Raw genomic sequence first — 20,689 nt, forward strand, 5'->3', positions numbered from 1 at the left:
ATCAGCACTGCGTCATGCTTGCGTTACCAAGTGAACAGCGCTGACTAGGGTCAAACCTGATGTGTGGGGGCCACACGTCAGTGACACACGTTTTAAACAGAGGGTTTAATTTATTCTAATTATAGGATTAGTGGCGCTGGGGCCCATTGTCAGTGTCAGTGGGGGTAGATTAGAGGGTGATTAGCCTTAAGCTAATCACCTGACAAGTCGGGCCCACATGGCAGGCCGGAGAGGTCGTCGCCGGCGACCTCTGGACGCGGCGGCGTCCGTGATATAGGCCACGGGGCGGCAGCTGAGGGCACCGGGCGTAGCCCGGGCTCGTCCGCATCTAGGGGAGGCGACGGAAGGACGCGGGATTGCCGGAGCTCGCCGGAGCGAAGCTCGCGGCGGCGGCCGGAGCTCGGGCTCGAGCGGCTGCGGGCTACAGAGCACGGGGAGGCAGGAGAGGAGGGGAAACCGACGCGGGGGCTCACAGCGGACTCGACGGCGTCGACGGCGAGCTCGGCGAAGGGCTGGTGCGGCCGGAGGGTCACTGTCGATCTCGGGCGGCTGGAGACGAAGACGACGCCGCCGAGGACGAAGCGGAGCTCGCCCGGGTTGCTTGGCTCTGTGAGGAGGGAGAGGGGGTCACGGCGGAGCTGTGGAGCGTGTTGGGGAGGTGCGGCAGTGGCCGAGGCCATGGTGGCTGTGGACGGCGGCGACGGGCGCGTTCAGCCGCGAGAGAGAGAGCGAAGGGGAAGAGGGAATGGGCACGGGGGAGAGCGAGAGAGGCTTGGAGGGGGTGCGTGGCGTCGTTCGGGCGATCCAGGCGACGAGGGAAGAAGCAGGAGGTGGCGCGCATGCGCGCGGGCGGCGAGCGCGTGCCCCTATTCTCCTGGCGCGAGGAAGGGGACGACTGGCATGGCCAGCTGGCTGGGCCGTCTTGCTGGGCAGCTGGTCCAGGCCAGGTAAGTTTCTCCCTTTTTCTAGTTTGTTTCTGTTTTCTAATTTTCTGACATTTGTTTGATTTAGTAGAAATACTAAACCATTTTATTTACTTCTGTCAATTTTTGCAGGGACCTAAGGGATTAATCCAAAGCCCCTCACCAAAATTCAGAATTTTTGGACATATATAAAATATATAACATATATATATCCAATGCAAATAATTACTGCATTAATTCCAAATGGCCAAGATAAATATTTATGAGCTCCTAAAAATATTGGTTTTATTTTTTATCTCTGTCCATTATTTTCAGGGAGCAACATGAACATTTTCTTGGACCCTTTTGGAGCAATTTTTATCTGGGTCATTTCCAGAAATGATTCTGAGGGTTTCACAAATCCCCATTTCAAATTTAAATGAAATTTAGACATGATGCGCACATGACTAGCTAGTCTAGGTCATGCCAGAACTAGGGATGTGACACAAGCGCCGCTTTTATTTTGTTCTTCCTTTCTTTTCTGCGTCAAGAAGAAACCAGTATGGGCCCCGGGGGGCGTGTATCGAACTATGATTTCCCAATCATTATGTTGTGTTTGTTGTTTCTGTGTTGTGTCGTTATTTTGTGTAGAGGTAACTTAGCTTGGCACGCTTGGGGTAGCCTCCTCCGCGCGAGGGACTCGCTTCCTGGTGCTTGCGGAGACCTTCCTTGACTTGGCGGGTGTTAGGGAACTGCAAAAAACTTGTTAGGAGCGTCGCCAGGAGGCTTATCGTTCGCCCGAGCCTAGACCCAACGCTTCGTATTGCGATACCCGAGGGGCACGGATTAGGAGAGGTGCGCCAGCTTGTTGGCTCGAACAAGAATGCCTTGTGAAGAAACAGATGAAGGGCCTCACGAAAAGCAGACGAAGGGCAGAGGAAAGGAAAAAGGCTCACGAGGGCGCCTGCCTCGCCCCCTCGCGAGGTACGCGAGAGAGAGAAAACAGGTTAAACTGTAACCGGAAACAGCAGCAAAAAGCGACGGAACCAAACCAGCAAGGAACTCCAGAAGCAAACTTTCAATGAAAAGGAGGCGAGCCAACTACGAAAGCAAATGAAAAGCCGTGTCCGGCACCTAGTCTAGTCTTCAAGTCTTCTCACCAGCGCGGAGCTAAGTGCTGCCACTAAGACGTGGGAGGGAGCCCCCGAGGCCCGAGGGCGGCACTCCTGAGACTCCGGGGCGTGTACAGCGCCACTCATTATTACATGAGAGTGTCACGGGCGGCGATCTTCACAGGCACTGGGCCTTCTTCACAGGCGCTGGGCCTTTCTTCACAGGCGCTGGGCCTTGCTTCATGGGTAGAACTTCCGGAGGTGCTGGATGTTCCAGGCGTTCTGGATGGGCACCCCGTCCTGTGTTTCCAGGCGCGCGGCGCCAGGCCTGGAGACATGGACGACCCTGAATGGGCCCTCCCACATGGGTGAGAGCTGGTGGAGCCCCTCCCTGGAGAGGACCCGCCTCAGGACAAGGTCGCCCGCCTCGAGCGTCCTGGAGCGGATGTTGGGGCAATGGTACCGCCGCAGCGCCTACTGATACCTTGCCGCTCGTAGTGCGGCTTCGCGGCGGCATTCCTCCCCCAGCACGAGGTCCATCCCCCGTGTGGCGTCCTGTTGCATTTCATCAAACGCCAGGACCCGTGCGGAGCGATGCTTGACCTCATGAGGGAGGACCGCTTCTGCTCCGTAGACGAGGAAGAACGGGGTCTCGCGCGTCGGCTTGGTGGCGGTGGTGCGGATGGATCACAGCACGGACTGGAGCTCGTCGTACCAGCCCCTGCCGTAGGCCTCCAGCTTCTTCTTGAAAGTCCTGGTCTTGAGGCCCCACAGGACCTCCGCGTTGGTGCGTTCGGCCTGACCATTGCTCCTGGGGTGCGCCACCGAAGCGTAACAGATCTACGTTCCAAGGTTAGCACAGTATGTTTTGAAGAAATTACTGGTGAATTGCGAGCCGTTATCAGTGATTATGCGGTTGGGGACCCCGAAGCGGCTCACGAGACGCTCGATAAACTTGACCGCGGAACCAGCTAGGATGGTGCGGACGGCTTCCACCTCCGCCCACTTGGTTAACTTGTCAACGACAACGTAGAGGTAGCGGTAGCCCCCGGGCGCTCGAGGGAACGGGCCCAGGATATCCAGCCCCCAGACCATGAACGGCCATGTGAGTGGGATGGTCTGGAGGCCCTGAGCCGGTTGATGAATTTGCTTGGCATGGAACTGGCAGGCTTCACAGGACTTCACCAGCTCGGCTGCGTCGTTGAGCGCCGTGGGCCAGTAGAATCCGCTGCGGAATGCCTTGCCGACGAGGGTCTGTGATGACGAGTGCTGCCCGCAGTCCCCTCCGTGTGTGTCAGATAGCAACTCCTTCCCTTGGTCTCTGGAGATGCAACGCAGTGAAACGTCATTTTGTCGCTTCCTGTACAACTCACCGTCCCGGATGCAGTATGCCATGGCTTGCCGGGCCACGCGCTCTGTGTCCTCCTCCTTCTCCGGCGCGCCCCTTGCATCAGGTACTCCTTGAATTCCTGGGTCCAGCATCCCTCTTGGGGCTCGAGCGCCAAGAGCAGGCGCGCTCCCGAGGTCGGGCTACAGGCTGGGGCTCCTGTGGCAGGCGGCTGTGGGAGCTCCTCCCGAGGCTGGGCTGTTCTTGAAAGTGGTGGTGTCGCTGATGGCTTGAAGAGCCGTTCCTCAAAGACGCCAGGCTCCTGGGGCTGCCGCTTGGATGCCCTCTTGGCCATGTCGTCAGCTTCCTTGTTGGTGCCGAGGGGCACGTGCTGCAACTCCAGGCCCAGGAACTTCTTCTCCATCTTGCGCACCTTCGCGAGGTATGCCTCCATGTGCTCGTCCTTCGGCTCGTATACTTTAATGGAGAAGTTGACGAAGAGCTGTGAGTCGCCCCTAACTGTGAGGCGCTTCACCCCCAGAGCTGCTGCAGCCTTCAGGCCAGCTATGAGGCCTTCGTATTCTGCGATGTTGTTGGAGACCTTCTCGCCCTGTTGAAAGCAGAGCTGCATGGCGTAGTAGAGTTTGTCTTGTGCGGGCGAGATGAGTACTGCTCCAGCCCCCACGCCCTGGTGCGCGAAGGCGCCATCAAAATACATGACCCACCCGTCTGGCGCCTCACTTCCCGGTGAGGTGGACCGGTGCTCGCCTACTTCAAGCATCAGGGCATCCGTCCATTCCGCCACAAAATCAGCGAGTGCGGCTCCCTTGATGACCCTGGTAGTGCTGAACTCCAACTGGAATGCCTGCAACTCGATGTTCCACTCAGCGACCCTTCCAGCAGAGGTGGGGCTCCTGAGCACTCTCTCCAATGGGTAGGCTGTGACGACCTTGATCGGGTGGCCCTGGAAGTAGTGCTGCAACTTGCGCGAGGCCACCAAGAGCGCGAGAAGGAGCTTCTGAGGCATGGGATATCGTGCTCTCGCGTCCCGCAGCACCGTGCTGACGAAATACACCGGGTTCTCGACAAAGGGCTGGCCCGTTGGTGAGGCTCGTGTCTTGCGGAAGTCGGGGCGTCTCCTGAGGTAGTGGAACTCCCGACGCCTGATCGCTTGCGGGAATCTCGGCGTCGTTGCCCTACCGAGCTTGGTCCCCTGTTGATGCCGCTACGGCTCTTGCTGCGCCTTCCTGATCTTGCGTCATCTCGGCTGGCGGCGTAGCTTGGCGCGACGCGCCTTTGGCTTGGTGCTCTTCCCGAAACGCCACCAGCGCCGCGCTGGCGGAGTACGAGGTGGCGGCAAGAAAGATTACTAGGGGCTCGAGAGGTCGTGGCGCCACCATCACCGGAGGGCTGGTCAGGTATCTCTTGAGGTCTTAAAAAGCTCTCGGTCGGCCTCCGGGGTCCACTCAAACAGGCCCTTCTTCTTCATCAGCTTGAAGAAGGGTAGGGCGCGCTCTCCCAGCTTGGAGATGAATCGTCCCAACGCAGTTACCCGACCAGCCATCTTCTGCATTTCCTTGAGGGTGTGTGGTGGGTTCATGTCTTCAATGGCCTTGATCTTCTCCGGGTTCGCCTCGATCCTGTCGGATGTGGGGTTCCGGCAAACCCTTAAGGTTCGAACACTCGGGTGCGCGCGAAGTCTTTCCCTCCTACCGATCTACGCCCTAGCTCGCTTAGATCTCGCGGACGAACTCGCAACAGAGAAAGACACGAGGTCTATACTGGTTCGGGCCACCGTTGTGGTTTAATACCCTACTCCAGTGTGGTGGTGGTGGATTGCCTCTTGGGCTGGTGATGAACAGTACAAGGGAAGAACAGCCTCCTGAGGTTGAGGTGTTCTTGCGCTTGTGTAGTCGAGGATGATCTGAACCAGTTCGGGATCAGTTGCCTCCTACTGTGGTGGCTAGCCCTATTTATAGAGGCCCTGGTCCTCTTCACAAATATCAAGCGGCAAGGGAGCCAACAACGGCGGGCAAATTTGAAGGGGGACAACTAGTACAAGCTATCCTGACAAAAGTGGTCTTCGCCTGCGAAAAGCTCTGGGGTGACGCCGTCTTGGGCTCCGCGATGACCTCCGCCTTGCCGTCCTCCTTGTCTTGGTCTCGTTGCACCAATATGGCAACCTTTGCCTCATGCCTCGGTACTCTTCGCCTGCGCTGGCCTCCTTAGCACCAAAGAGGAAATAGGGACGCTGCGCGCGCTGGCGCCCGCCTGGTGCCGTTCATCATGGCTCATGTCACGAGAGCCTCGTCAGGTTTGCCCCGCCTTGATATCTCCGCTCCTCGTGAGCCTTCCTGGCTAGGCCACTCCAGAGTACGTCTTGCGTCGTCCGCCTCGTGAGGCTTGGACCCTCACAAGGGTCTTGGTTGCCTTGTTGATGAAGATGGGCCGTACGGCCTGCTGCTTAGCCACGCTGTGGGCCGCAGGCAGGCAAGTCTGGGGACCCCCATTCCCAGAACGCCGATAGTAGCCCCCGGGCCCAAGGTGCGCTCGGGCTTGGCTTCACGGCGAAGCCAAGGGTCAAGTTCGGAGCACCGCGGGCCCCAAAAGCCTGTGGCCTCGGTTGACACGTGGCGGTTGATTGGGCGTGGGCGTGGGCGTCTCCGCTTCCCCACACTGCCTCGGCAACTGCACGACTTGACAAGTCCCTGCGGCATGCAAGGAAAGCCATCATTACCTGCGATCGTGGGAGACGCCGGTTGGCCTTCTCTTGCTATAAATGGGGAGGGGGCGGAGTCCCCGTTGCCCATCTCTTCCTCGCTTGCTTGCTTCTCTACTCCATTGCTTGAAGTGCCACCGATGGCGACACGAAGGAAGTTCTCTGCTGCCGAGAAGGGAAAGGCCCCTCACGAGGGCCCTGGTTCCCCGGCGCCCAAGCGCGGCCGAGGCCGTCCGCGCAAGCACGCCGCGACCCCCGCCGTGGCCCACCGTTGAGGTGGCGCCGCGGCACGCGGAGGGGATCGTCCCATCCATGGTGGTCCAGCCTATGAGGGGAGGCATGCGATGGTGGCGCGGCCTCCCTACCCGCGCTTCCATTCGACGAAGGTGTCGCCGGAGTTCGTCGTCTGGTCCGGCCGGCAACTGGCTCCAACTTCCGCGCTTCTTCGCCGGCGAACTGCCGGCCTCTGGTCCGGGTGGACTCTGGCTGCAGGTGGATGGCTGCTGTAGCAAGGCCTCTTGGGTTGCGGTCGAGACTTCCACCGCGGGCAACATAGCCCTGGCCCGTGGCTGGCAGGCATTCTCCCGCGCGCGCGGCCTGGGTAGTCGGTGCACCCTCCACTTCAGGTACGATGGTGGACCGACCCTCTATGTGAGGGTGTTTGGGGAAGATGGTCACCGCGCCGGGTGCTGCCCCGAGACGAACGACGGTGAGGAGGTGCTCGGCCTTGGTGACGGTCGCGACGAGGATGAGGGCGAGTCTGCCCTCGGCAGCGACCGCATCTCTTCCAGCTACGGCGGCTCTTCCTCCGGTGATAGCTCCAGCAGTGGTGGCTACGACCAGCCGCCGCGCCACCGCGCTCGCTTCGAAGGAGGCAGCGGGCCATCTCGCCGTCGTGCCTCCATGAAGCGCGAGGAGGGGTCTGGCTAGGCTCGGGGCGTCGCCAAGGGCCTGCCTCCACGGATTGCCGCAACGCTTCTTTGTTTAGCTTTTTCCTTCTTTCCTGCATCAGAAAACGAAACCAGTATGGGCCCAGAGGGGCGTGTATCGAACTGTGGTTCTTTGGTTAATGCACTGTGCGTGTTATTCCCATGCCGTGTTTGTTATTTTGCGCAAAGATAACTTAACCTGGCACGTTTGGGACGCCCTTTCCCTCACGAGGTGTCTGCGTTTGCTCAGAAACTGCAAAAAATTCATTAGGGGGTGCACTAGAGGATTTGCCGTCCACCCGAGCCTTGACTTGGCGCCTTGTATCGCGGTACCTGAGGGGCACGGATTAGGGGAGATGTGCCAGCTTCCAAGCTCGAACGAGGGTGGCTCGCGAGAAGGCAAAGAGAAGAAAAATGCTCGCGAGGGCATCTCCCCAACCCCCTCGCGAGGTATGCGAGAGGGAGAACATGAGCAAACCAGAGCCAAAAATTCCGGTAAAAGGCTAGGGAACCAAATCAACAACGAACACCAAGAGCAACTCCGATTAAGAAAAAGCGAGCCAACTACGGAAAGCAAATGAAAAGCCGCGTCCGGCACCTAATCTAGTCTTCAAGTCTTCTCACCAGCGCGGAGCTAAGTGCTGTCCACTAGGCGTGGGAGGGAGCCCCAGGGCCTCAGGCTGGCGCTCCTAAGAATCCGGGGCGTGTACAGCCCCACTCATTATTACGTGAGAGTGTCACGGGCGGCGATTCTTCACAGGCACCGGGCCATCTTCACAGGCTCTGGGCCTTTCTTCTCAGGCTCTGGGCCTTGCTTCTCAGGCTCTGGGCCTTGCTTCTCAGGCTCTGGGCCTTGCTTCTCAGGCTCTGGGCCGTGCGTCTCAGGCTCTGGGCCTTGCTTCTCAGGCTCTGGGCCTTGCTTCATGGATAGAACTTCCGGAGGTGCTGGATGTTCCAGGCGTTCTGGACGGGTATCCCGTCCTGCGTCTCCAAGTGCGCTGCACCCGACCTGGAGACACGGACGACCCTGAACGGGCCCTCCCACATGGGTGAAAGCTTGTGCAGCCCTTCTCTGGAGAGGACCCACCTCAGGACGAGGTCACCCACCTCGAGCGTCCTGGAGCGGATGTTGCGGCAGTGGTACCACCGCAGCGCTTGTTGGTACCTTGCCGCCCTCAATGCGGCCTCGCGTCGGCGTTCCTCCCCCAGCACGAGATCTATCCCCCACATGGCGTCCCGCTGCATTTCGTCGAACGCCAGGACCCGCGCGGAGCAATGCTTGACTTCATGAGGGAGGACTGCTTCGGCTCCATAGACGAGGAAGAACGGAGTCTCGCCCATTGGTTTGGTAGCGGTGGTCCGGATGGACCACAGCACGGACTGGAGCTCGTCGTGCCAGCCCCTGCCGCAGGCCTCCAGCTTCTTCTTGAAGGTCCTGGTCTTGAGGCCCCTCGGGACCTCTGCGTTGGTGCGCTCAGCCTGACCATTGCTCCTGGGGTGGGCCACCGGAGCGTAGCAGATCTACGTTCCAAGGTTAGCACAGTAGGTTTTGAAGAGGTTACTAGTAAACTGCGAGCCGTTATCCGTGATGATGCGGTTGGGGACCCCCAAGTGGCTCACGAGGCCCTTGATGAACTTGACGGCAGAGCCGGCTGGGATGGTACGGACGGCTTCCACTTCCGCCCACTTGGTGAACTTGTCGATGGCGACGTAGAGATAGCGGTAGCACCCTGGCGCCCGGGGGAACGGGCCTAGGATGTCCAGCCCCCGGACTGTGAACGGCCATGTGAGCGGGATAGTTTGGAGGCCCTGAGCGGGCTGATGGATTTGCTTGGCATGGAATTGGCAAGCTTCGCAGGACTTCACCAGCTCGGCTGCGTCGTTGCGCGCTGTAGGCCAATAGAATCCACTGCGGAACACCTTGCCGACGAGGGTCCGTGACGACGAGTGATGCCCACAGTCCCCGCCGTGTATGTCAATCAGGAGCTCCCTTCCTTGATCGCTGGAGATGCAACGCAACATGACGTCGTTTGGCCGTTTCCTGTACAACTCGCCATCTTGAATGCATTATGCTGTGGCTTGCTGGGCCATGCGCTCCGCGTCCTCTTCCTTCTCTGGCAGTGTCCCGTGCATCAGGTACTCCTTGAATTCCTTGGTCCAGCACTCCTCCTGGGGCTTGAGCGCCATGAGCAGCCGAGCTCCTGAGGTCGGGCCACAGGCTGGGGCTCCCGTGGCCGGGGGCTGTGGGAGCTCCTCCTGAGGCTGAGCTGTGCTTGAAAGAGGTGGCGTAGCTGACGGCTTGAAGAGCCGCTCTTCAAAGACACCGGGCTCTTGCGGTTGCCACTTGGATGCTCACTTGGCGATGTCATCGGCTTCCTTGTTGGTGCCCCGGGGCACGTGCTGCAGCTCCAGGCCCGAGAACTGCTTTTCCATCTTGCGCACCTCCGCAAGGTAGGCCTCCATGTGCTCGTCCTTCAGCTCGTACACCTTGTTGGAGAAGTTGACGAGGAGCTGGGAGTCACCTTTGATGGTGAGGCGCTTCACCCCCAGAGCTACCGCAACCTTCAGGCCAGCTATGAGGCCTTCGTCTTCTACGATGTTGTTGGAGACCTTCTCGCCATGCTGGAAGCAGAGTTGCATGGCATAGTAGAGCTTGTCCTGAGTGGGCGAGATGAGCACTGCTCTAGCCCCCGCGCCCCGGTGCGTGAAGGCGCCATTGAAATACATGACCCAGCCGTCTGGTGCCTCGCTTCCTGGGGAGGTGGACCGGTCTTCTCCTTCCTCAAGAGCCGGGGCATATGTCCATTCTGCCACAAAATCGGTGAGCGCGGCTCCCTTGATGACCCTGGTAGTGCTGAACTCCAACTGGAATGCTTGCAGCTCGATGTTCCATTCAGTGACCCTTCCGGCTGAGTTAGGGCTCCTGAGTACCCTCCCCAATGGGTAAGCTGAGACGACCTTGATGGGGTGGCCCTGGAAGTAGTGCCGCAGCTTGCGCAAGGCCACCAAGAGTGCGAGTAGGAGCTTTTGCGGCATGGGGTAGCGCACCCTCGCGTCCCGTAGTACGGTTTTGACGAAGTACACCGGGTGCTCGACGAGGGCTGGCACACTGTCGAGGCTCGGGTCCTGCGGAGATTGTGGCATATCCTGAGGTGGTGGGTTTCCTGGGACCTGACCGTCCTTAGGAGCTTCTGCGATGTTGCCCTGCTGAGCTTGGTCTTCCACTGCTGCTGGCTTTGTTGCGCCTTCCTGACCCTGCGCTGCATCAGCTCTGGTTGGCGCGGCACACCCTTGTCCTGGCGTTCCTCCCAAACCGCCACCAGTGCCGCGCTGGCGGAGTACGGTGTGGCGGCAAGGTAGAGCACCAGGGGCTCGAGAGGCCGCGGCGCCACCATCACCGGGGGGCTGGTGAGCTATTTCTTGAGGTCTTGGAAGGCTCGGTCGGCCTCCGGGGTCCACTCGAATGGGCCCTTCTTCTTCATGAGCTCAAAGAAGGGTAAGGCGCGCTCGCCCAGCTTGGAGATGAATCGCCCTAACGCGGTCACCCGCCCTGCTAGCTTCTGCATCTCCTTGAGGGTATCTGGCGGGCTCATGTCTTCGATGGCCTTGATCTTCTCCGGGTTCGCCTCGATCCCTCTGTGGGATACGAAGAACCCTAGTAGCTTGCCGGAGGGGACGCCAAACACGCACTTCTCCAGGTTAAGCCTCAAGTTCACCTGGCGCAAGCTCTCAAAGGTATCCTCCAAGTCTTGAATCAATGTCCTCGCCTCGCGAGATTTGACCACTATGTCATCAACGTAGGCCTCTGTGTTCCTGCCGAGCTGCTGCCCCAAGGCGATGTGCATCAGCCGCTGAAAGGTTGCGCCCGCGTTGCGCAGGCTGAAGGGTATGCAGGTGTAGCACGACACCCCGCATGGTGTCAGGAAGGCTGTCTTCTCCACATCCTCCACCGCCATGTTGATTTGGTGGTATCCAGAGAACGCATCTAGGAAACATAGCAAGTCGCACTCGGTGGTGGAGTCGACGATTTGATTGATGCGTGGAAGGGGGACAGATCTTGGGGGCAAGCTTTGTTAAGGTTGGTGAAGTCGACGCACATCCATTCCTTCCCACCTTTCTTCGGTACTACGACGGGGTTCGCCAGCTAAACAGGGTATCGAACTTCTCGAATGGTACCAGCCGCCTCCAGCTTGCGTGTCTCTTGGACGATGAAGTCCTGCTTCTCAGTGGACTGCCGTCTCGCCCGCTGCTTCACGGGGCGTATGTTGGGGCACACCCTTAGATGATGCTGGATCACCTCTCTCGGGACCCCTACCAGCTGATTGTGCTCCCACGCGAATATCTCCTTGTTCGCGCGCAAAAACCCCACCAAAGCTTCTTCTTGTCCCGGGTCAAGGCTGGTTCCTATGGTAAAGGTGGCTCCTGAAGACCCGTCCTCGTCAACCGACACCTGCTTGGTCTCCGCCTTGTCTTGGGTGAACAACTGCTTCTTCTTGGCGGGCGCGGTCTCCTTGGCCTCGGGCGTACCGGCGCCGGCTGGCTGTGCTGCTGCCGCGGTCTTGAAGGCGAGCCTGAGCGCCATCACGGCCTCCTTAGTGTCCCCCTTGATGGTGAGGACGCCCTTGCTCCCTGGCATCTTCATGAGGTTGTAGGCCGGGTGAGTCGCCGCCATGAACTGAGCGAGAGCCGAGTACCCGAGTATGGCATTGTATGGGAGGCCGATGCGGGTCGCGCGTGCGGTAGTTGTCGCGCGTGCCGAAGGTGACGGGGAGGCGGATCTGCCCCAGAGAGTGGGTAGCTCCACCACCCACTCCCGAAAAAGGCTTGCTGAGGTTGAGCCGCTCGGGCGGCACGTGTAGAAGGCTGAAGGCTTCTACGGAGAGCAAGTTGAGGCCGGCACCGCCGTCGATGAGAGTCTTGGTGATGGCCACATTGTAGATGGTAGGCGTGCAGAGCATTGGGAGCATGCCAGAGCCGGCGGTGGAGCCGGGGCGGCCTTCTGAGTCGAAGGTGATGTCAGCCTCCGGCGCAGCCCAACCCGACGGAGCCCCCGGGCGCTTGGAGGCTGCGCCAATCTGACGAAAGAAAGGCTTGACGTGGCGATCTGAAGGCGGTGCTTGAGAGCCGCCCAGCAGTGCCGCATAGCGCGGGGTGAAGAGGTTGCGGAGTTCCCCCCAGGATGCAGCTGTGGATCCGGGGAGGTTGAGCAGCCAGGCGCGCGGCTCACCGGCGAGGGGCATGGGGAACCAGTTGGCCATGATCTTGTCGTCGCCTCTGGCCTCGAGGACGGCCTCCTCGTACGCCTGCAGGAACGGCGCCGAGTCTGTCGCGCCGTCGTAACGCGGCGGCATCTCCGGCTTGAACTTGGTTGGCCACTACACTCGCCGCAGGGTGGGGGCCAGGGCTCGGTACCCTGACTCCCTGCTGCTGGTGTCGGCCGCAGAGGTGGGTGGCGGCGCACCTGCCATGGGAGCGCAGCGTGGCGGCACGGGGCGCAGGTTGGTGGAGAGGAGCTCCGGCGCACCCCTACCTGGCGTGCCAAATGTCGGATGTGGGGTTCCGGCAAACCCTTAAGGTTCGAACAATGGGGTGCGCGCGAAGTCTTTCCCTCCTACCGATCTACGCCCTAGCTCGCTTAGATCTCGCGGACGAACTCGCAACAGAGAAAGACACGAGGTTTATACTGGTTCGGGCCACCGTTGTGGTGTAATACCCTACTCGATTGTGGTGGTGGTGGATTGCCTCTTGGGCTGGTGATGAACAGTACAAGGGAAGAACAGCCTCCTGAGGTTGAGGTGTTCTTGCGCTTGTGTAGTCGAGGATGATCTGAACCAGTTCGGGATCAGTTGCCTCCTACTGTGGTGGCTAGCCCTATTTATAGAGGCCCTGGTCCTCTTCCCAAATATCGAGCGGGAAGGGAGCCAACAAGGCGGGCAAATTTGAAGGGGGACAGCTAGTACAAGCTATCCTGACAAAAGTGGTCTTCGCCTGTGAAAAGCTCTGGGGTGACGCCGTCTTGGGCTCCAGGACGCCTTGCCGTCCTCCTGGTCTTGGTCTCGTTGCACCAATATGGCAACCTTTGCCTGATGCCTCGGTACTCTTCGCCTGCGCCGGCCTCCTTAGCACCAAAGAGGAAATAGGGACGATGCGCGCTGGCGCCCGCCTGGTGCCGTTCGTCATGGCTCACGTCATGAGAGCCTCGTGAGGTTTGCCCCGCCTTGATATCTCCGCTCCTCATGAGCTTTCCTGGCTAGGCCACTCCAGAGGAGGTCTTGCGTCGTCCGCCTCGCGAGGCTTGGACCCTCGCGAGGGTCTTGGATGCCTTGTTGATGAAGATGGGTCGTACGGCCTGCTGCTTAGCCACGCTGTGGGCCGCAGGCAAGCAAGTCTGGGACCCCTGTTCCCAGAACGCCGACAGATCCCTCTGTGGGACACGAGGAATCCCAGCAGCTTGCCGGAAGGGACACCGAACATGCACTTTTTTGGGTTAAGTCACAAGTTCACCTGGCGCAGGCTCGCGAAGGTCTCCTCCAGATCTTGGATCAAGGTTCTTGCCTCCCGAGACTTCACCACAATGTCGTCGATGTAGGCCTCCGCGTTTCTCCCGAGCTGCCGCCCTAAGGCGATGTGCATCAACAGCTGAAAGGTCGCACCCGCGTTGCGCAGTCCGAAGGGCATGCAGGTGTAGCAGTACACCCCGCACGGGGTCAGGAAGGCTGTCTTCTCTACATCTTCTACCGCCATCTTGATTTGGTGATACCCTAAGAACGCATCCAGGAAGCACAGTAGGTCGCACTCGGTGGTGGAGTCGACGATCTGGTCGATGCGTGGTCTGGTCGATGCGTGGAAGCGGGAACGGATCTTGGGGGGCAGGCCTTGTTGAGGTTGGTGAAGTCGACGCACATTCGCTCCTTCCCGCCTTTCTTCGGCACAACGACGGGGTTTGCCAGCCATTCTGGGTACCAGACCTCGCGAATGGCACCCGCCGCCTCCAGCTCGCGGGTTTCTTGGACGATGAAGGCCTGCTTGTCCGTGGACTACCGTCTCGCTCGCTGCTTCACACGGCGTACATTGGGGCACACCCTCAAGTGATGCTGAATCACCTCTCTTGGGACCCCCACCAGCTGCTTGGGTTCCCATGCGAATATTTCCTTGTTCGCGCGCAAGAACTTCACCAGTGATTCCTCTTGGCTTGGGTCGAGGTCGGCACCTATGGTAAAGGTGGCTCCCGAGGATCCGCCTTCATCGACCGGCACCTGCATGGTTTCCGCCTTGTCCTGGGTCAACAACTACTTCTTCTTGGTTGGTGCGGCCCCCTTGGCCTCGGAGGCGCCCGTGCCGACGGGCTGCGACGCCGGGTAGTCTTGAAGGCAAGCTTGAGCGCCGCCACGGCCTCCTTGGCATCCCCCTTGATAGTGAGGACACCCTTGCTCCCAGGCATCTTCATGAGGTTGTATGCCGGGTGCGTTGCTGCCATGAACTGGGCTAGAGCCGGGTACCCGAGGATGGCGTTGTACGAGAGGCCGATGTGGGCGATGTCGAAGTCGACCAGCTCGGTTCGGTAGTTGTCGCGCGTACCGAAGGTGACAGGGAGGCGAATCTGCCCCAGGGAGTGGGTGGTGCCGCCACCAACTCCTGAGAAAGGCTTGCTGAGGCTGAGCCGCTCGAGCAGTACGTGAAGAAGGCTGAAGGCCTCCACTAAGAGCACGTTGAGGCCGGCGCCGCTGTCGATGAGGGTCTTGGTAAAGGCCACGTTGCAAATAGTGGGTGTGCAAAGCATCGGGAGCATACCCGAGCCGACGGTGGTGACGGGGTGGTCTTCCGAGTCGAAGGTGAGGTCGGCCTCGGGCGCAGCCCAGCCCGGCGCAGCCCTCGAGCGCTTGGAAGCGGCGCCGATCTGGCGAAGGAATGGCTTGACATGGCGATCTGAAGGCGGTGCTTGAGAGCCGCCTAGTAGGGCCGCGACCGCGTGGTGCGCCGGCGCCGCGTAGCGCGCAGTGAAGAGGTCGCGCAGCTCCTCCCAAGATGCCACCGCGGATCCGGGGAGGTTGAGCAGCGTGCGGCGCGCCGGTGAGAGCCATGGGAAACCAGTTGGCCATGACCTTGTCATCGCCCCCGGCCTCGAGGACGGCCTCCTCGTATGCCAGCAGGAAAGCTGACGGGTCCACCGTGCCGTCGTACCGCGGCGGCATCTCCGGCTTGAACTTGGGCGGCCACTGCACCTGCCACAAGGCGGGGGACAGAGCTCGGAGCCCCCTGGCCCCGCCGTCCGCGCCGGCCGCTGGAGCCGGGAGCGAGGCGCCTGCCATGAGGGCGGAGCGCAGTGGTGTCGGAGCGTGGATTGGCAGAGGGAAAGCTACAGCGCACCCCTACCTGGCGCGCCAAATGTCGGATCACGGGTTTCGGCAAAACCCTTAAGGGTCGAACTCTGGGGTGCGCACGAAGTTCTCCCCCGATCGATCCACGTCCTAGCTTGCTAAGATCTCAAGGGTAAACTCCACGAACTCACAACACAAGAGACACAAGATTTAGACTGGTTCGGGCCACTGTTGTGGTGTAATACCCTACTCAAGTGTGGCGGTGGTGGATTGCCTCTTGGGCTGATGATGAACAGTACAAGGGGAAGAATAGCCTCCTGAGGTTGAGGTGTTCTTGTGCTTGGTGTGTGGCTAGCGATCAGCTAAAGATCAGATGCCTGAGGCTCAGTTGTCTCTTAATGAGTTGCCTCCTACGGTGGTGGCTAGTCCGACTTATAAAGGCCCTGGTCCTCTCCCCAAATATTGAGCGGGAAGGGAGCCGACAACGGCCAATTTGAAAGGGGACAGCTAGTACAGCTTATCCTGACAAAAAGCGGTCTTCGCCTGCAAAAGGCTCTGGTGGTGACGCCGCCTTGGGCTCCATGGTGACCTCCGTCTTGTCGTCCTACTGGTCTTGGTCTCGTTGCATCGATATGGAAACCTTTGCTTGACGCCTCGGTACTCCGTGCCTGCGCTTGCCTCCTTAGCACAAAAGGGGAAACAAGGACACTGCACGCGCTAGCGCCTGCCTGATCTTGATCGTCATGGCTCACGTCACGAGAACCTCGCGAGGTTCGCCTCTCCTTGATCTCTGCGCCCCTCGCGAGCCAACCTGGCGAGGCCGCTCCTGAGGAGGTCTTGTGTTGCCCGCCTTGCGAGGCTTGGCCCCTCGTGAGGGTCTTGAATGCTTGTTGATGAAGATGGGCCGTACAGGCCCACGCGCAGAGCCACGCTGTGGGCCGCAGGCAGGCAAGTCTGGGGACCCCCATTCCCAGAACGACGACAGAATTGCCTGCCTGCGGCCCACAGCGTGGCTGTGCTGCAAGCCTGTACGGCCCATCTTCATCAGCGAAGCATTCAAGACCCTCGCGAGGGGCCAAGCCTCGCAAGGCGGACGACGCAAGACCTCCTTAGGAGCGGCCTCACCAGGCTGCCTCGCGAGGAGCGGAGATATCAAGGCGGGGCAAACCTCGTGAGGCCCTCGTGACGTGAGCCATGATGATCAGGACCAGGCGGGCGCCAGCGCGCGTAGCATCCTTGTTTCCTCTTCGGTGCTAAGGGAGCAAGCGCAGGCACGGAGTACCAAGGCATCAGGCAAAGGTTTCCATATCGGTGCAACGAGACCAAGACCAGCAGGACGGCAGGACAGAGGTCACCATGGAGCCCAAGACGGTGTCATCACTAGAGCCTTTCGCAGGCGAAGACCGCTTTTGTCAGGATAAGCTGCACTAGCTGTCCCCTTTCAAATTGGCCACTGTTGTTGGCTCCCTTCCCGCTCAATATTTGGGGAGAGGACCAGGGCCTATATAAGTAGAACTAGCCACCACAGTAGAGGCATGGCATCTAGCCTTGGGCCAATCCTTAGCCACACACCGAGCACAAGAACACCTCAACCTCAGGAGGCTGTTCTTCCCCTTGTACTGTTCATCATCAGCCCAAGAGGCAATCCACCACCACCACACTGGAGTAGGGTATTACACCACAACGTTGGCCCGAACCAGTACAAATCTTGTGTCTTTGTGTTGTGAGTTCATCGAGTTCGTCTGCGAGATCTTAGCGAGCTAGGGCGTAGATGGGTAGGGAGGAAATCTTCGCGCGCACCCCAGTGTTCGAACCTTAAGGGTTTTGCCGGAACCTGTGATCCGACATTTGGCGCGCCGGATAGGGGTGCGCCGGAGCTCCTCTTCCATCGATCTGCGCTCCGCCCGCATGGCAGGCGCTCAGCCATCGACTCCGACGGCCAGCATCGACCACGGGGCCAGGGGCTCCGAGCCCTGGCCCACGCCCTGCGGCGGGTGCGGTGGCCAACCAAGTTCAAGCTGGAGATGCCGCCGCGCTACGACGGCACGGCGGACCCGACGGCTTTCCTGCTGGCATATGAGGAGGTCGTCCTCGAGGCCGGGGGTGATGACAAGGTCATGGCCAACTGGCTTCCCATGGCCCTCGCCGGCGAGCCGCGTGCCTGGCTGCTCAACCTTCCCGGATCCACGGTGGTGTCTTGGGAGGAGCTGCGCGACCTCTTCACCGCATGCTACGCTGCACCGGTGCACCACGCGGTAGCGGCCCTGCTAGGAGGCTCTCAGGCTCTGCCTTCGGATCGCCACATCAAGCCGTTCCTCCGCCAGATCGGTGCCGCTTCCAAGCGCTCGGGGGCTCCGCCCGGCTGGGCTGCGCCTGAGGCCGACCTCACCTTCAGCTCAGAAGACCACTCCGTCACCACCGTCAGCTCGGGCATGCTTCCGATGCTCTGCACGCCCACCATCTGCCACGTGGCCGTCACCAAGACCCTCATCAATGGTGGTGCCGGTCTCAACTTGCTCTCCGTGGAAGCCTTCGCCCTCCTTCACGTGCCGCTCGAACGGCTCAGGCTCAGCAAGCCTTTCTCAGGAGTCGGTGGCGGCGCTGCCCACTCCCTGGGGCAGATCGGCCTCCCCGTCACCTTCGGCACGCGCGACAACTACCACACCGAGCTGGTCGACTTTGACATCGCCCGCATCGGCCTCCCGTACAACGCCATCCTCGGGTATCCAGCTCTGGCCCAGTTCATGGCGGCAACTCATCCGGTCTATAACCTCATGAAGATGCCTGGAAGCAAAGGTGTCCTCACCATCAAGGGGGGCACCAAGGAGGCCGTGACGGCACTCAAACTTGCCTTTAAGACCGCGGCGACAGCGCAGCCCGTCGGCGCCAGTACCCCCGAGGCCAAGGAGGCCGCGCCTACCAAGAAGAAGCAGTTGTTCACCTAGGACAAGGCAGAAACCAAGCAGGTGCCGGTTGACGAGGACGGGTCCTCAGGAGCCACCTTCACCATAGGTGCCGGCCTCAACCCCAGCCAAGAAGAGGCGTTGGTGAAGTTCTTGCGCGCAAACAAGGATATATTCGCATGGGAGCCCAATCAGCTGGTGGGGGTTCCGAGAGAGGTGATCCAACATCACTTAAGGGTATGCCCTAACGTGTGCCCTGTCAAGCAACGGGCAAGACGACAATCTTCAGAGAAGCAAGCCTTCATCGTCCAGGAGACCCGCAAGTTGGAGGCCGCGGGTGCCATTCGTGAGGTTCGATACCCCGAATAGCTGGCGAACCCCATCGTAGTGCCGAAGAAAGGCGGGAAGGAGCGAATGTGCGTCGATTTCACCAACCTCAACAAAGCATGCCCGCAAGACCCGTTCCCTCTCCCACGCATCGACCAGATCATTGACTCCACCGCCGAGTGCGACTTGCTGTGCTTCCTGGATGCGTTCTCGTGGTATCACCAGATCAAGATGGCAGTGGAAGATGTGGAGAAGACAGCCTTCCTGACCCCGTGTGGGGTGTACTGCTACACCTGCACGCCCTTTGGACTGCGCGACCTTCCAGCGGCTGATGCACATCGCCCTAGGGTGATAGCTCGGGAGAAACACAGAGGCCTACGTCGATGACATCGTGGTGAAATCTCGGGAGGCAAGGACCCTGATCCAAGACCTGGAGGAGACCTTCGAGAGCCTGCGCTAGGTGAACTTGCGGCTTAACCCGGAGAACTGTGTGTTCGGTGTCCCTTCCGGCAAGTTGCTGGGATTCCTCGTGTCCCATAGAGGGATCGAGGCGAACCCGGAGAAGATCAAGGCCATCGAGGACATGAGCCCACCGCAGACCCTCAGAGAAATGCAGAAGCTGGCCGATCGAGTGACTGTGTTGGGACGCTTCATCTCCAAGCTTGGAGAGCGCGCCTTACCCTTCTTCAAGCTGATGAAGAAGAAAGGCCCATTTGAGTGGACCCCGGAGGCCGACCAAGCCTTCCAAGACCTCAAAAGATACCTGACTAGCCCTCCGGTGATGGTGACGCCGCGACCTCTCGAGCCTCTAGTGCTCTACCTTGCCGCCATCCCATACTCCACCAGCACTGCACTAGTGGCAGTTCGGGAGGAGCATCAAGTCAAGGGTGCACCGCGCCAAGCTGCACCGCCAGCTGAGGAGACGCAAGATCAGGGAGGCGTAGCAAGAGCCGGGGTAGCATCAGCAGAAGACCAAGCTCGGCAGGACAGCGTCACAGAGACCCCCGCAAGCGACCAGGCACCAGGAGTTCCACCACCTCAGGAGACGTCCGGGCCCCCGCAAGAAACAAGCCTCACCAACGCGCCAGCCCTTGTCGAGCACCTGGTGTATTTCTTCAGCACGGTGCTGCGGGGCGCAAGGGCACGGTACCCCATGCCTCAAAAGCTCCTGCTCGCACTCTTGGTCGCCTCGCGCAAGTTGCTGCACTACTTCCAGGGCCACCCCATCAAGGTCGTCTTGGCCTACCCGTTGGAGTGAGTGCTCAGGAGCCCGAACTCTTGCGGAAGGGTCGCTGAGTGTAACATTGAGCTGCAAGCATTCCAGTTGGAGTTCAGCACTACTCGGGTCATCAAGGGAGCCACGCTCGCTGATTTTGTGGCGGAATGGACGGATGCCCTGGCGCTTGAAGTAGGTGAAGACCGGTCCACCTCCCCAGGAAGCGAGGCGCCGGACGGTTGGGTCATGTATTTCGATGGCGCCTTCGCGCATCAGGGCACGGGGGCTGGAGCGGTACTCATCTCACCCACTCAGGACAAGCTCTACTACACCGTGCAGCTCTGCTTTCAGCAGGGCGAGAAGGTCTCCAACAACATTGCAGAATACGAGGGCCTCATAGCTGGCCTGAAGGCCGCGGCAGCTCTGGGGGTGAAGCGCCTTGCTGTTATGGGCGACTCGCAGCTCCTTGTGATCTTCTCCAACAAAGTGTACGAGCCGAAGGACGAGCACATGGAGGCTTACCTCGCAGAAGTGCGTAAGATGGAAAAGCAGTTCATGGGACCGGAGGTGCAGCATGTGCCCCGGGGCACCAACAAGGAAGCCGATGACATCGCCAGGAGGGCATCCAAGCGGCAGCCCCAGGAGCCTGGCGTCTTCGAGGAGCGGCTCTTCAAGCTGTCAGCGACGCCAGCATTTTCAAGCGCAGTTCAGCCTCAGGAGGAGCTCCCACAACCACCTGCCACGGGAGCCCAAGCCTGTGGCCCGACCTCAGGAGCTCGCCTGCTCTTGGCGCTCGAGCCTTAGGAGGAATGTTGTACCAAGGAATTCAAGGAGTACCTGATGCGAGGGACGCTGCCGGAAAAGGAAGAGGACGCAGAGCGCGTGGCCCAGCAAGCCACGGCATACTGTATCCAGGACGGTGAGTTGTATAGACCA

The sequence above is a fragment of the Aegilops tauschii genome, chromosome 7, assembly GCF_002575655.3.
Source record: "Aegilops tauschii subsp. strangulata cultivar AL8/78 chromosome 7, Aet v6.0, whole genome shotgun sequence".
In the NCBI taxonomy this organism is placed as follows: domain Eukaryota; kingdom Viridiplantae; phylum Streptophyta; class Magnoliopsida; order Poales; family Poaceae; genus Aegilops; species Aegilops tauschii.